The following is a 10,094-nucleotide window of genomic DNA, read 5'->3' on the forward strand; positions in this document are numbered from 1 at the left end:
TATTAACAATCTACTGCATCTTTAGAATCATCCTTAAGCTTTGCCCATTTGCCATCTGAGGGTGTAAGGAGTTTTATTTGCTTCTATATTTAATTGTTTGGCTGAGGCTGTGTGCTGAGGAATGAGAGCACAGGCTATGGGGTAAAGTTGGCTTGATTATCTTGGCTTCCACTTTAGTAGCTATGTGAACTTGGGCTTTCAGTTTCCCTCAGTTGTCCTCAAATTCTAGCTTTTGTCACAGTCACCTGGAGGGCTTGTTAAAACAGATTGCTGGAACCACCCCAAAGTTTCTGATTTGTTAGCTCTGGGGAGGGGGTTCTGAGAATCTGCATTTCTAACAAGTTCCCAGGTGATGCTGATGCTGCTGGTCAGGGTACTACACATTGGGAATTGTTGCATCAGATTCCTCATATGTATCACAGATAAGAGAACTTCCCTGGTAAGAGTTACAAGGATTACTTGTGTTTTTTGGAATAGTTTGGAATACTTCTCAGCACACAGAAGATACTCAGATGTTAATTGGCATAATACCTCCTTAAAAAGACAGGGATTACAGAAACATTTGATGGAAATCATATGGATACAGGGTTTATGTCTATAGTTTGAATATCTTATGTAATCTTATTTTGTCCTTTGTCTTAATTCTGTCAGAGCTAAGAGAACAGTATTTTCACTTAATTTCTTGACATAGTTACATTGTGTGTATATTTGTGTCTGTAAATACAACCACTGTTTGGGTATCCTATAAATATCAATATATATCAATGTATCACATTATATGAATCCAGTTAGTGACTATTTGGGTGTGTGTATCTATGTAATCACACACCACGTAATCACTAAACAGATCAATAGATGACTTTTCCAGTACCACATATATCCACTCTTGTCTTTCCCAGTCAAAACTCCCAAGCATACTCATTATTTTGACTTCAACCACCACAGATTAACTTTGCTATGAACTTATATAAATTTAATTATAGGATATTTTTTGTATGGCTTCTCTTGGATATACTGTCTTCCATATTATTGCCTGAAAAATGTCTCCTGATATTGTCTATGCTTTAGAAAATGATCAACAGAAGTGTTCTGAATAGACTGGCATGTATTTTATTATTAATAATAGACCTAAGCATTACTTTATTTGGGGTGTATATACAGGAGTAAAACTGCTGGGACATAGGGTACATGTGAATATTTAACTTTGGCAGTCTTGATGGTTTTTACTAGTGTAGTTTTCTCAACTTAACTCTTGCCAGCAATGTTTAAGGGTTTGGATTCTTCTGTATTACATACAAGGTAGTATGATGTTTGCTTAATTAACATTCTGGAGGTGTAGTGCTCCATTACTGGGTTCTTAATTTGCATTTCTCTGTTGTCTAATGAGTTAAGCACCTTTTCCTGTGCTTATGGCCATTTGGGCACTCTTTGTTGAAGCACTTGTTCTAATATTTTATTTATATTCCCATTGAAAACAACTACCATTTTTTCATATATATGTGTTGGAATTCCTTATTGATCCTCTTAAAAAATGTATCCATTACACATATTTTCTGAGATTGCAACCTGTTCTTTTGCTTTCAGTGATAACTATTCAGTGAATCCAGTTTCCCAATTTAAAATTAAATGTGGTTTGTCAGCCTTTACATTTATGGATAATACACTTTTTATCCCATTTAAATTATCTTACTTCAAGAAAATGGAGACAATATTTTTTCTTTGTAGATGCTTAGTCTTCCTTTTCACATTTAGGATCATAAACAATATGAAATTAGTTGTATGGTGTAAGGCATGGCTCAGGATTTCAAATCCTTGATATCATTCACTTATATCAACTATTTATGACAAGCCATGAAGTAGAAGGAAAATCCTCCATGACTTTTACTGGTATTGAGTGGGGGGTGTTTTCTCCCAAGTTTGTAAGAACAGCCACACTCCTGGCATCTCAACAACTGATCTTTCATATAAAGCTTATGATTCAGTGATTTCTTTTCCTTCAGCTGACCACCTGCTCCCTAATTCTTCTTCAACCATGAAAACTTAAGTCTCACATTTTGGAAAATATCACACCTTCATAGTAAGCATTTCAACTGCAACCCATTCTGGAGCAGCTGAACACTGATGAATTAAGGAAGTTCACATCTCTACTGAGTTCTTCTCCTGAAAATTGAGCTACAGCAAATGCCACGATCAGAGGTAGAAGAGGCTAGTGGCAAGCAACTGGCAGAGATTCTGTTCAAGGGCCCCTCAAACAATTGGATGATTGTGATCATGATTATCTTGGAAAAGATGAACCTCATAGAATTGTCTAAGCCAGCAAAAGGCTCAAGTCCTGGGTAATTAGAACTCAGTATACACTAGGCATTTGAAAGAAAGGATTAAGTCCCCATGGATTTAGAAACATCAGGAATATCATTGCAACTTGTAAGAGTTTCATATATGCTTGTTGAAATTTCTCTGCAGTTTAATGAGTTGAGCACCTTCCCCGGTGCTTATTGTATTGTACTGAATACAAGTGCTAGATATTCACATAGGCTAGTGGTGAGAATATACCCTGTTTGGGGATTCTATTTCTGACTTCTAATTCCTATTTACACGAACCATTCCTTTCCTTGTGCCCTCTCTGTTGGCTAGTTTACAACACTGCAAGAAATTCTGTGTCCTCTTGACTTTATTGGTTATGTATACCAGTTCCTTTCCCAGGTGGCATAAACTTACCAAATTCTATCATGTTAAAAGAAACATTCCTCAAGTCAGCAGTTTCTTCTAAGCAGGAGTTAGCAAACCTTTCCTATAAAGGGCTGTATATAAATATTTTAGGATTTGTAGGCCATATAGTCTGTGTTTCAAGTGCTCACCTCTACTGTTTTAAGGTGAAAGCAGTCATAGATGATAGTAAATAAATGGGCATGGCTGTGTTCTAATAAACTTAATTTAAAAGCAAGCAGCAGACTGGATATGAGACATGAACCATAGTTTGCCAATGCCTCTTCCAAAGCCATGAATTTCAAACTGAGCTGCTTATGAAACAACATAGAGAACTTTAAAAATGCTGCTTTTGTGTGGGTCCTACCCATAGATTCTGACTTAATTGGTTTGATGTTGACTGGGAAACTTTTTTAATTTCAAATAATTTTATTTGTGATGAATTTAGGATTTAAGAGTCTTTGAAATCCAGGAAACTCCAGCCTCTACCTATAGGAAAAGAAAGTATCTCAATTCCTTTGTTATTCCATAAGATATTGACATTGTATAGATTTAAAAATGAAGTCTGTGTGAAGGTATATTGTTTCATTGCAGATTCCTCCAGCAAATGATTGTGGCTGATACATTCATTAGAGTAAATTTGTAAAACTTCCTTTGAGATTTACTGACCTATATATGATAGCCTTTTAAAAATCATCCTTCCTCATCTTGTCTAAATTTCCAACAGATATCTAAAACCACTCTACTTCTCTTACTATCAGTTCTAAAACCAGTGCCATCAGACCATCACTGACACATTAAATGTGCTGTAGCAGATACCTCTCAAAGTTGACCTAATTTTCATGAAAATGGAAAGTCTAAATATTAGCCTTTGAGTTACTATAGAACAGATATTTAGTGTCAGCTGTCCATTTTATATTTTAATACTATATCTGGCTTCCATGTCAATTACATTGACTTCATTTTCTTCATTTCTACAGGGCTATTAATTCTCTTTTTATTTTATTTTGAAATAAATTCAAAGTTACATGAATAGTTGCAAAAACAATACTAGCCCAATACACAGAATTCCATCATACCCTGACCCCCTCCCCTGATAGGTTAATCCACCAACTTTAACATGCTGTCACATCACTATTTCTTTCCCTCACTCCCTCCCTCCCTATCATCCATCATATATTTCTCTGTCTTCTGAACATATTAGAGTTAGCTGCACACATCCTTGAACATACACTATAATTCACATATGTACTTCCCATGAACAAGAACATTGTTTTATGTAATTCCATTAAGCACAGCTAAGAAGTATAAGAGATTCAACAATGATACAAAGCTTACATTCTATATTTCCTTTTCCTTATGTCTCAACTGCGTCCCTTCGAGCCACCTGTCCTCCACCCTCCAATCCCATCCAAGTTCATCTTTAGCATTCAATTGTCATCTAGTTAGACTGCCTTTTTTTTTTCCTTTTTTTTCAATTGTGGAAACATATATACAGCCTAAATCTTCCCATTCCACCCCCTCCCTAGCCTTTCGTTAGTGGGATTAATCACATTTAGAATGATGTTATGCTCTTTTCCAGCATCAATTGCTAGAAATTACCCTTCACCTCAAACAGCAACCCTACACTCCTTTCTTAACTTCCCATTGCCCCTTCCCCCATTTCCCTTAACCCAAACTCTAATTTCATCTCTATGGTTATATTCTCTGATAATTTCTTTGTGTTTACTGTGGGGCTTAAATTTAACCTCTTAAATCCCTATCAGTCTTGTTTTTCTTTGATACCACCTTCCCTTCAATAGGGCACATAAACTATGTTCCTATACTCCTTCATTCCCCCACCTTTATATAGTTGTCTAAAATTACATATTTTACATTGAGTTCAAAACCACTGATTTGTCCTTAGAGTTTGTGTATTTTTTATCATGTAGGAAGTAAATAGTGGAGTTATAGTTCAAAAATTATTGACTTCTATTTGTATTCCATTGTGTTTGGAGAATGTTCTTTGAGTATATTCAATTTTTTTTTTTTAATTTCTTGAGGCTTGTTTTTTGTCCCAGCTTATGGTCTCTTCTGGAGAAAGATCTGTGATCACTAGAGAAAAATGAGTGTCCTAGTGATTTGGGATGTGAGGTAATATATATGTGTGTTAAAATTCTCTATATCTCTTTCTCCTTTCTTTGTCTCTCTGTTGGTACGGCTTCCTTTAGAATCTGAAGTAGGGCAGGTCTTTTATTGGCAAAGTCTCTCAGCATTTGTTTGTCTGTGAAAAATTTAAGCTCCCCCTAAAATTTGAAGTAGAGTTTTGCTGGATAAAGTATTCTTGGCTGGAAATTTTTCTCTCTCAGAATTTTAAATATGTCATGCCACTGCCTTCTCACTTCCATAGTGGCCACTGAGTTGTCACTACTTAGTCTTATATTGTTTCCTTTGTATGTGGTGAATTGCTTCTCTCTTGCTGCTTTCAGAACTTGCTCCTTCTCTTCAGTATTTGAGAGTCTGATCAGAATATGTCTTGGGGTGGGTTTATTTGGATTTATTCTATTTGGAGTTCGCTGGGCATTTATGCTTTGTGTGTTTATATTGTGTAGAAGGTTGGGGAAGTTTTCCCCAATAATTCCTTTGAATACTCTTTCTAGACCTTTACCCTTGTCTTCCCCTTCTGGGACACCAATGAGTCTTAAGTTTGGATGTTTTATTTTATCTATCATATCCCTGAGATCCATTGCAATTTTTTCAATTTTTTTCTCCATTCTTTCTTTTGTTCTTTCATTATCTGTTCTGTGGATTTCTAGGACACTGAGATGCTGTTCAGCTTCCTCTAGTCTTGTATTGTGAATATCCAGAGTCTTTTTAGTTTGGCCAGCAGTTTCTTTTATTTCCATAAGATCTTCTATTTTTTTATTTACTCTTGCAATGTCTTCTTTATGCTCTTCTAGGGTATTTTTTATGGTGCTTATATCCTGGGCCATAGTTCTCTTGATGTCCTTTAAATCCTTTGCCATGTTTTCATTCTTTGATTGTAGTTCATTAGTTAAATTTGCAAGGTATAATGTTTCTTCCAAAATCTTGATTTGTGTGTTTGGAGCTGGATTCTCCATACCATCTGGTTTTATCATATGCATTAAGATTTTCTGTTGTTTTTGGCCTCTTGGCATTTGTTTTGCTTGATGGGGTTCTTTCAAGTTGTATCAAAAAAAAAAAAAAGGGATATCAATCTAATTTGTTAGAGACAGTTTGGTGATGTACACTTTCTCTAAGTAACCAGCAGATGGTGTCTGTGAGCCACCTATAGCCCTCCAGTCAGTTCTCACATAGTGAGGGGAAATGATTCTTTTGTGTTCAGTTGGAGAGCTCAGCCTGGGCATGCTACTGGAGTCGCCCACCCTGAATGTGGGACATGCACATGGGTGGCCAGCTCTCTCTTGGTGTCCCATAAACCACTGGAGTTGGTGTAGTGCCCCTGGGTTCTCTAAGCAGATCCCTCCTTCCAGCCATGATCCTCCCTCAGCCAAGGGGGATGCCATGCTATGTCAACAGTGTGTGCCATCCCTCTAGAGAAGCCCTGGGCTACTTGGCTGTGCCATGGGGCTCTCAGCTCATTTCAGAATACAGAATGTGTGAGGCTGTCTTTACTGCAATGCCTTGTGGGCTGAGAGCAGCTGAGGTTTTCTCCACAGAGAGAGAGCGAGAGACAGAATATTTCCCCCAATTCTCCCAAGGTCAGTTGTCACCGAAAGCTTCAGTCCACTTGTTGAGGATTCGCTGTCTGTATTGAGAAGTTATTATTAAAACCTCACTTGGAGCTGGGTTGAGAAAGTGCACGGCACGGCTTCCATGTGGGAGGGGCTCCTGGGTCTAGGTTCTTGACTCTCAGTGTGGGTCCGCAATTTTACTTACAGATTTTATGCTGTGATCTCAGGCATTCCTCCCCATTCATGTTGGTGGAAGTTGAGTGTACTGTCACGTTTGTCTCCCCGCTACCATTCCAGGTTATTTACTATTTTTTGTTCATTTATGAATTGTTCTGGGGGGAGTCTAAGTCTTTCCCTTCTTTCTATGCTGCCATCTTCCCAGAATCCTCTCCTATTAATTCTTTAAGAGCTCATGTTCTTTTGCCTATTCCTCAGATTAGGTTAATCACAGTTGGCTGACCAGCTGTTTGCACATTCTACTTGTCCTGGTTGGTATCTCCTATTAAGCTTTAAACTATGCTGACCCTCCCCAAAGGGTATCAGGGAATCTCCCAGCCTGTATTCTTCCCTAAAGCAAAGTAGATAAAATGTTATCAAGGGTTGTGGTTGGGAAAGAGAGATCTATTTTTCTATAGGCACACTTCCCATTTGGGGTGATGGAAAAATTTTTGCAATGGATGGTGGAGGTGTTAGCTCAACATTATGAATATATTTAATACAACTGAATCCTAATGGATAAAATAGACAGTTTTATGGTAACACAATAGAATTTTTATAAAAGAAAACACAAACATTAACACAAGGACTTCTTGCCCACTCCTTCGGTAGAAGCAGAAGTATGTGTGTGAATTTGTGAAACAAATTGTTTTGAACTGTTTGGTAGAGAGGGGGGTTGGAAGGAAGTCACCCTGTAAACCTGGAATTGTATCTTACCACATCATTACTATTGCTGTAATGTAGAAGGAGCTTAATTGTTGGGACCCAAGGCTGAAGTCAAACCACCTTGAATTCTCTTTGTTTTCCTTGTTTCTCTTTCAATAATGCTGCTGTGACAAGACCAACTTCACTCTTTCTTCAGAGTGCACATGGTCCTCAAAAGCACTAGGAGCATACCTATGGGAGACCAGAAAGCATTCAGGTAAAATCGAAATGGGTTTGTGTCAACATCATCAGATGCTGGAGTAAGATGAGTGATGGAGGTCCCCTTTTGCTTCCCCACCCCATGATAGAGTTATTGCATTCTCTTTAAACCACTTACATCCATTGGTTATAGTATTTATTTTGCATAATGAAGGGTGGTTTCTCTTTAACAGGAGGTTTTGTAGGAGAATTCAGCTTCCTGGAAGCCTAAGTGTATATTATATTGAATATATGTCCTTGGCAGAATTTCAGATATTAGGTGAGGGTGACCCCATTGTTTCACAGCATAAAGAATGTATAACTGTTAATGGAAGTGACTAAGTTGAGATGACTCTGTTAGGTAACTTACATCAGGGTATCCTGAGCTAGGTACTATTACCCTTTTGAACTGGATAATTCATTTTGGGACATTATCCTGTTATTGTAGGGTATTAAGCAGCAATTGTGTCTGTACCCACTAGCAGCAAAACCTGTCCTCCACATTTGTATCAATAAAAAAATTCTCCAGGCACTGCCACATGTCACTGCCCAACCACTCTGGGAAGGGTTGGGAGCAAACTGCCTTCTGGCAAGAACAAGTGGTCTATGAAATTTTTTACCACTGTCCTTCAGTCTAGTGTCATTTTGATCAAGTGGCTTACCAGCAAACACTTGAGTTTCTATAATGTGTAGATAATGGGCCATGGGCCAAAATTGAGCCTCCTGCCTAGTTTTGTAAATGTTCAAATGGTAAATATTGTTATTTCTCTTAGCATAGTACAAATAAAATAGGCTCAAGGATATTAGAAACTTGCTTTATCCAAAATGTCTACCATAATAAATACAAATAGTTTGAGTCAAGCTCACATCCACATTGTTTTTTTACAGTGTGCACAGGTGTAAACAACAGATGACCCAAAGTGGGGAGAAGCAGAAGAATTGGAGGCAGAAAGGCTGGGTTGGAAAATACTGTCTTATGGGTATAAGTTTGGTGTTTGGAAGTATGCAAGTGAAATCACCTCTGCTTGGTGATTCCTCACTCCTACTACTTTTAATTGTTGAGACATCAATTTTGCATGATTATTTGCAACCCTACTTCTATTGTATATCACTACTGGCAAAAAGGGTGGAGAGAGAAGCTTAATGCAAACAGTTTCTTCCCTCTGGATGAATAAATTTTGACCAAAAGACAGTGACAGAAAGGCATATTTCTTAAAACACTTGAAAGATGAGGATGAAGCCCTGCAAGCTTTCAAACTGTTGAGGAATGCAGCTTGTTCAACCTGGGTTTGGCACCCCTTATGTACTGAATAGTCTGCTCCTGTCTAACAATACAGAAGGACATGGGGGAGGACACCACCCCAACTTGCCAGACTACCATGTTTATCTTCCAACATTTTTTCCACAGCCAGATCACACCTGCACCTGTCACCTGCCCCATCAGTACCTCCAAGCCCCAGTGAAGGCTCTGTGTCTCCTGTCTATCAAGGGCATTAGGACACAGACAATGTTGTTTGATGGAGAAGACATCAGAAGTCTTGGGATAGAGGATGGTGATCTCTGTCTCTTCCTGGACAAGGATATCCTTCTGACAGAGAGACTGTGAGGGCTGCTGCTGCTCCAACCACATCAGTATCCAGAAGTTTCTTCCTGCCATGTTATAAGTTCTGGACAGTGAGGAGGAAAAAATGGGGAGATTTGCAAATGGGATATTGGGGATGTGTAGAAACTTCTCTCCAAGGAAAAAAGGTTTAAAGTCTGAACCAGGTGAGATACTTCTTGTTGGCCTCCTGAAAGAAGAGAGAGTCAATGAGCTGAGGACAATTTTCAACTTCCATATGTCAATGGAGGTCAAACAGGAATTGCTGAAATGCAAAGGAAAGTCCAATGAGAATAAACTCTTCTCTTCAATGATGGGTATGAATGAACTCTTTCACTGTCTCCATGAAACTCAGAGGAGTTTGTGAAAGATGTAGTGGCACAATTTAAGGAAATTCCTTTTCACTTGAAAAATACATCCAAAATGATGTATTCTTCATTCTCCCTCAAGCACTATCAAAACTTACAGAAAATCTCACTGCAGGTAGGAAAGGGGATATTTCTGGAGAATGATTTGGCATCAGAATTACATTCACAGGTTGAGAAGAAAGAATTCTTTTTTAATCTCCTGGTTCTCACATCTTCAATCTTATGTCACATTGCATTAAGGAAAGCTCAGAATCACTGCTATTCTCTGGAGCTTAGGATCTGAATTCTCACTGTAGCTGGACTTCCTGTCTGCTGAGTATTCAAAGTGGGAGGCATGATGTCATGAGTATTAATGGATGCTTTTGAACTAATACTTCTTTAATGTGGGATAGGTATGGGCCATCAGGTATCCATAACACTGTCAACATTTCAAATATTTTTCCATCCATACAATTAGTTGTTATAATTCCCCCATACATACCTTTAAACAGGTGATCTTTGCTGTCTTTCTCATTGGCCCAAGAAAGATTATCATTGTCCTTGCCTCTGGAAGGATCTCTGCTGTGTGTTTAGTTCAAATGAGAACCTGAGCTTTCTTCAAGAAAG

General features: G+C 38.1%; 1 pseudogene; it reads right to left on the reverse strand.

Moving 5' to 3' along the window:
• The window catches only part of LOC119525725, a 30,712-nt pseudogene extending 21,535 nt beyond the window's left edge, over nucleotides 1-9,177 (reverse strand).
• Nucleotides 9,178-10,094: the final 917 nt, after the last annotated feature.

The sequence above is a fragment of the Choloepus didactylus genome (genome assembly GCF_015220235.1).
Source record: "Choloepus didactylus isolate mChoDid1 chromosome 26 unlocalized genomic scaffold, mChoDid1.pri SUPER_26_unloc1, whole genome shotgun sequence".
Taxonomy (NCBI): Eukaryota; Metazoa; Chordata; class Mammalia; order Pilosa; family Megalonychidae; genus Choloepus; species Choloepus didactylus.